Here is a 6000-nt window from a genome sequence, read left to right as displayed (position 1 = left end):
CTTGTTACTCCTATTTAATTTCTGCTTGTTTTATTCTGGCTTCTCATCGTTAAAAAAAGCACTGCAGGACCCTGTGGCTCGGCCTAAGCTTTTGTCCTTAATGACATTTTTCCCCTCACATTACTTTTACTTTTATACTTTTAAGTAGTATTAAAATTTGTACCTTTACGCTTTTACTTACTAGTAAAAAGCTTCAACTTCTACAGAAGTATTTTAAACCCAAGTATCTATACTTCTACCTGAGTAATGAATATCAATACCTTTGACACCTTTTCTAATGTAATTTATGCTAAATGTCAGGATTTTTGTAGTGAACACTTTCACACTATCCTGTGAGAAAAGGGTTTAAAGTGAGAGTTGTTGCTTTGCCTGAATGCACTGAGACAGCAGCAGACCTGGCGGCTCTTTAAGCTGCTCATTCCATTGGAGACGGTCACACTATCCCTCACCTCAGCAGCTGATCGATAGCAGAGAGGAAGAGTGGAGGCTCGGCTTAGCTCACTCATTTCCAGTAAGAGTGAAACGCAGGGGCGGGGCTTAACCACTGATTCATATTTTTACCAAAGCCATGGACTGAATTTACAGTAATGACAGGTAATGACGCTGTGCTTGAGTCGTTTTGTAAATTGCCATGTTGCACTGACAAACTTTGGTAATTATTGCTGCTATATTAAAGTCATGAGATTAAAAAAATCTCCAGATTTTTTTCAATATTTACAATTAAAAGAAATTTTAAAAAAGAGAAAATTACAAAGAAATTCCGATTTAGTGTAAATTTGACCATTTCAAAGAAATTCACACAATTCAACAATTCAGAAATGTTTTTCTTTTATTCATTCTTTTAATATGTATGAACTCATTGTACACTCAGTTAACTGATATATGTAAATGTAATTATTTTTTTTATATTGTTGGTCCGCTCATCTTCAGTAGTTTACATAGTGTAAGCAATAAGATCTAATCAAATGTATACATGTTTGATTTTTTCATATAATAAAATTGTACTCACACTACTCCTCCCGTCCACCGGTGGCGCTGTTTTGCCAAATGCATGTTACCTGTCTTACCTGCCATCTGTAAGAAATGAGAAAACAGAGTGTTTACAGCTACATTCATCCTGATATTATTGATTATACAGCTTCTTATAAAGAAATGAATGAACAGAAACTCAAGCAGAAATGGTAGGAAGGTAGGTACATTCTACTCTGGTTAAATGTAGGGTTAGGATTAGTTTATGGTTAGCTTTGGTTTAAAATTTTGGTTAATTGTAGTGCATTTTAGGTTGAGGTTGAGGTAATAAAGTTGCACTGTTTTTTATTTATTTTGTATTTTTGCTTGACTGGGTTGTGTCAGTAATTCATGTAAAATGTTTGTAGTTGAAAGACAGACATGTAGGAAAGGCAAAGAGAAAAAGTGGAGTTTGGTTTAAAAGGATAACATTTTATTAGGTAGGGGTGGGTGATATGTACGGTGGCCGAGAAAGCCCAACGCAGTGCAAATTGAAAAGCGCTGCAAAAGCACAAAACACATCCATCAAAATTACAACACAGGCGCAGCAAATAGAAAAACGCGCTGCAAATAGAAAAACGCGCTGCAAATAGAAAAACGCGCTGCAAATAGAAAAACGCGCTGCAAATAGAACCACAACACAACGGAAGTGAGTCACAACACAACGGAATTTTCCCGGGGGACCTTAAAAGATAGTGTACCAGCTAAGCTGCGTCTTCAGTAACGTCTCGGACTTCACTATGTGTACAAAGGACAATAAGTGGCAAACAAGGCGTTTTGTGAAGCAGAACTTTTAATAATATGCACACAACCGTGGTAATCACAGGTAATAAACATAACTTACTTTTCAGAAGCTTGTTTGCCACTTATTGTCCTTTGTATACAGCTGGTACAGCATCTTTTAAGGTCCCCCGGGAAAATTCCGTTGTGTTGTGACTCACTTCCGTTGTGTTGTGGTTGTATTTGCAGCGCGTTTTTCTATTTGCAGCGCGTTTTTCTTTTTGCAGCGCGTTTTTCTATTTGCTGCGCCTGTGTTGTAATTTTGATGGATGTGTTTTGTGCTTTTGCAGCGCTTTTCAATTTGCACTGCGCTGGGCTTTCTCGGCCACCGTAGATATGGCTCTAAAATAATATCATCATATTTCATGGTATTTTCATGATAACGATACTTTTGGCGATATGACAAAACACTGAATTAGAAAAATTATTTAGAATTTTATTATTGTATGCAATATGATCTGGCTAACTGAGATGTTAAATAAAAAAGAATCTTATCAGATTTGTAACAGAAGTCAATGATCCAGAATGTCCAAACATCTCCATATACCCGGGATTAAACTTAAATAAATGATACTGGGCAGATATAATCGGTCTCTAGTAGATATATAATGGGAAATGAGAACAGTGTGAATTTTTCTTTAGCTAAAATGGCAAAAAAGTAGTATTCTGATGTGATAAATAAAAGTGGGTGATATGGCACAATATTTCAGTGTATAATATCGTTCACGATATTCAAGATTTTTGTCGATATTATCATGTATGATACAATATGGCACACCCCTATTATTAAGTGGTCCCAATCGATTAAAAAAATTATCTAATTAGTGATTACAATAATAGTATTTAATGCTGTATTTTCTGGTCCTTCTTGAGGAAACTAAAAGTAGTGTGGTTTGGTATGCCTGGAAAACAGACAATAGTCTTTTTTTATTATTTTATTATAGTTTCTCTGGGTTGTTTTAATGCTTTTTTAAGTTAGTATATTTTAATGTGCTTGGTAGAAAAGAAAGCATGCTAAATTAATAGGGGCAGCAGTTGTGTGTATTGGTAGTCTATCGTTTGAATTTGTCAGTAGCAACACTGTGCTTACATCACTAAATAACACCAATAACCTGATGACGTGATTCCATTTAATATATATATATATATATATATATATATATATATATATATATATATATATATATATATATATATATATATATATATATATATATATATTATAGTTTTCAGAAGAATCACATACATTGAAGTTCATGCCTGTGAAATTCATCAGTACATATTTTACTGTGCTTTATTGCAGATTCAGTTTGATATCCAGCTGAGACTCTCGGGTGTGACCATCAAAATCTAATGGTATCTATTGCAACGGCCCAGGACCTGCATCACATGCATGTTATGGTGCCCCAGGAAGCTTCACAGTGGGGGTGTCAGGCAGAGGCAGGTAAGGAAACAGATGAGCTTATATTGAGAAATTGAGATAGTCCATCAAATCTGTTGTAGACAAACAGTGGCATCAGTTCACAGCATGGTGGTAATTCGCTAAATTCAACTCAGGTTTCTTGTCATTATAGTGCCTACCAATGTGCAGGTGTGCAACATTAAAAAAAAAGCATGAATAAACAAACAAAAAATAGGAAACTGTATGTACATGTTGGTGTAGATGTTTATACAGTGTATTTTAGATATTGTACTTAAACACATAGGGAGTCATAAAGGGTTCTTTCGTGACCCAGAAGTGGTTCTCCATGAATCTTTCAAATGATGAAGAGATATTTGAACCTCTTCATAATACTAAATTATATAGTCTAAACATCCATGCAAAAAATACTTAATATTTTTACAAATCTATAAAAGGAAGTGCAAAATAAGATTGTACAGTTGTTGCAGTCATGTGGCTGAGTAATAATTTGACGGAATACGGCTGCGACTCAGTGCAGATGGTGGTTGATTCTTAACTGCCACTTTCTGTATTAAGTTCTGAAGTTATTCTGCTCACGGGTCCGTGTGTGCGTATCTCCTGCTCTGTGCGTCTGACTCAGAGGATACGCAGGCGGATGGAAATGCTTAATTATTAATTGGCTTGTTGTGTTTGTGCCAGGAGGCAATAAATAACGTTCTCGTCTAATGAATAATGGGGGTTGGTTGGTGGGCCCGGCTCAAGCACGGATCCCTGCGGTGAGCCGTTAATGTTTTACAGTGTCTCCAGCGCTGGGAGGGAGCTGCTTTCTGACCAGCCCATTAACCCAGCACCGGGGAGGCGGCCACTGGACCCTGCTCTGAGCCAACACACGGGCCCGCTGCATAATCAAGTGCAAGTGTGACTCAGGGCAATGCCCCCTCAGTTGGATTATCGTGCACCCTCGGCTTTGCATTTGCATATTGCTGGACTGAATCTAGGAATGTTCCAGTCCAATACTTTGTATCGGGTATCGGCCTGATACTGGCCTAAACACTGGATTGAGTACTGGAGGGAAAAAAAAAACCATATAATCCAAAATGATCCATTAGCCTACATTAGCCTGCATCAATCCTGTATACCAGTACTCAAGACTTAATTGGGAAGTAGAATATTTGTTTGACAGTTTAAGATTGATGTTATTTATAATGCTATGTTAAGCAAAGTGAATTCAGATAGATGTTTTATTATCTATGTGCTATTTTGGAATAAAAAGCCTTTATAGAAGCCTGTTCAGTCAATACTGCTCAATAAGGTCTGTTCAATAAAGGAAAACAAATGACTTTGGCAGATAATTCAGTACATCATGAAAACTCAAGTAACACTGTGACCTCATTAAAGTATTTTATATTTAAATAATGTCAAATATTTTTAAAACAACTTGACTGAACACACAACCATATCTGACAGATCTAAATAAAAGCAAATAGCTCAAGAATTTAATCCTGACCAAAAATATAAAACACAAACATACAAGCTGTCTGTGTGTCTAGTCCCTGTAGAAAAAGAATTGCCAATAGAAAAGGACTTCCTGGTGCAGATGGGCATAAGGAGTTGGGGAGTTTGAGATGGAGTCGGGGAGTTTGGGATGAGGGAGTCGAGGATGGATGGAGTATGGGATGGAGTTTGGGGAGTTTAGGATGGAGTAGTCAGGGAGTTTGGGATGGAGTAGTCGGGGAGTTTGGGATGGAGGAGTCGAGTAGTTTAGGATGGAGTAGTTGGGGAGTTTGAGATGAGGGAGTCGGGGAGTTTGGGATGAGGGAGTCGAGGAGTTTGGGATGAGGGAGTCGAGGAGTTTGGGATGAGGGAGTCGGGGAGTTTGGGATGAGGTAGTCGGGGAATTTGGGATGGAGTAGTCAGGGAGTTTGGGATAAGGGAGTCGGGGAGTTTGGGATGGAGTAGTCAGGGAGTTTGGGATGAGGGAGTTGGGGAGTTTGGGATGGAGTAGTCGGGGAGTTTGGGATGAGGGAGTTGGGGAGTTCGGGATGGAGTAGTCGGGGAGTCCGGGATGGAGTAGTCGGGGAGTCCGGGATGGAGTAGTCGGGGAGTTTGGGATGAGGGAGTTGGGGAGTTTGGGATGGAGTAGTTGGGGAGTTTGGGATGAGGGAGTCGGGGAGTTTGGGATGAGGGAGTCGGGGAATTTGGGATGGAGTAGTCAGGGAGTTTGGGATAAGGGAGTCGGGGAGTTTGGGATGGAGTAGTCAGGGAGTTTGGGATGAGGGAGTTGGGGAGTTTGGGATGGAGTAGTCGGGGAGTTTGGGATGAGGGAGTTGGGGAGTTCGGGATGGAGTAGTCGGGGAGTCCGGGATGGAGTAGTCGGGGAGTCCGGGATGGAGTAGTCGGGGAGTTTGGGATGAGGCAGTCGGGGAGTCCGGGATGGAGTAGTCGGGGAGTTTGGGATGAGGTAGTTGGGTAGTTTGGGACGATGGAGTTGGAGAGTTTGGGATGAGGGAGTTGGGGAGTTTGGGATGAGGGAGTTGGGGAGTTTGGGATGAGGGAGTCAAGGAGTTTGTGATGGAGTAGTCGGGGAGTTTGGGATGAGGGAATCGGGGAGTTTGGGATGAGGGAGTCGGGGAGTTTGGGATGGAGTAGTCGGGGAGTTTGGGATGAGGGAATCGGGGAATTTGGGATGGAGTAGTCAGGTTCGGGATGGAGTAGTCAGGGAGTTTGGGATGAGGGAGTTGGGGAGTTTGGGATGGAGTAGTCGGGGAGTTTGGGATGAGGGAGTCGGGGAGTTCGGGATGGAGTAGTCG

The 6000-nt window shown here is 40.3% G+C and overlaps 1 long non-coding RNA gene across 3 annotated transcripts in view; it reads left to right on the top strand.

Moving 5' to 3' along the window:
- Nucleotides 1-1082: 1082 nt before the first annotated feature.
- The window catches only part of LOC111192064 (uncharacterized), a 28750-nt gene continuing 23832 nt past the window's right edge, over nucleotides 1083-6000 (top strand). For all 3 annotated transcript variants that reach the window (XR_002649797.2, XR_002649798.2, XR_007427308.1), the window contains exons 1-2: nucleotides 1083-1189; nucleotides 3092-3232. This is a non-coding gene — a long non-coding RNA (uncharacterized LOC111192064). The remainder of the gene's footprint in view (nucleotides 1190-3091; nucleotides 3233-6000) is intronic.

This window comes from Astyanax mexicanus, chromosome 19 (genome assembly GCF_023375975.1).
Source record: "Astyanax mexicanus isolate ESR-SI-001 chromosome 19, AstMex3_surface, whole genome shotgun sequence".
Classification (NCBI taxonomy): Eukaryota; Metazoa; Chordata; class Actinopteri; order Characiformes; family Acestrorhamphidae; genus Astyanax; species Astyanax mexicanus.
The sequence above is the reverse complement of the archived record's forward strand: the minus strand, read 5'-3'. Positions and strand labels throughout refer to the sequence as shown.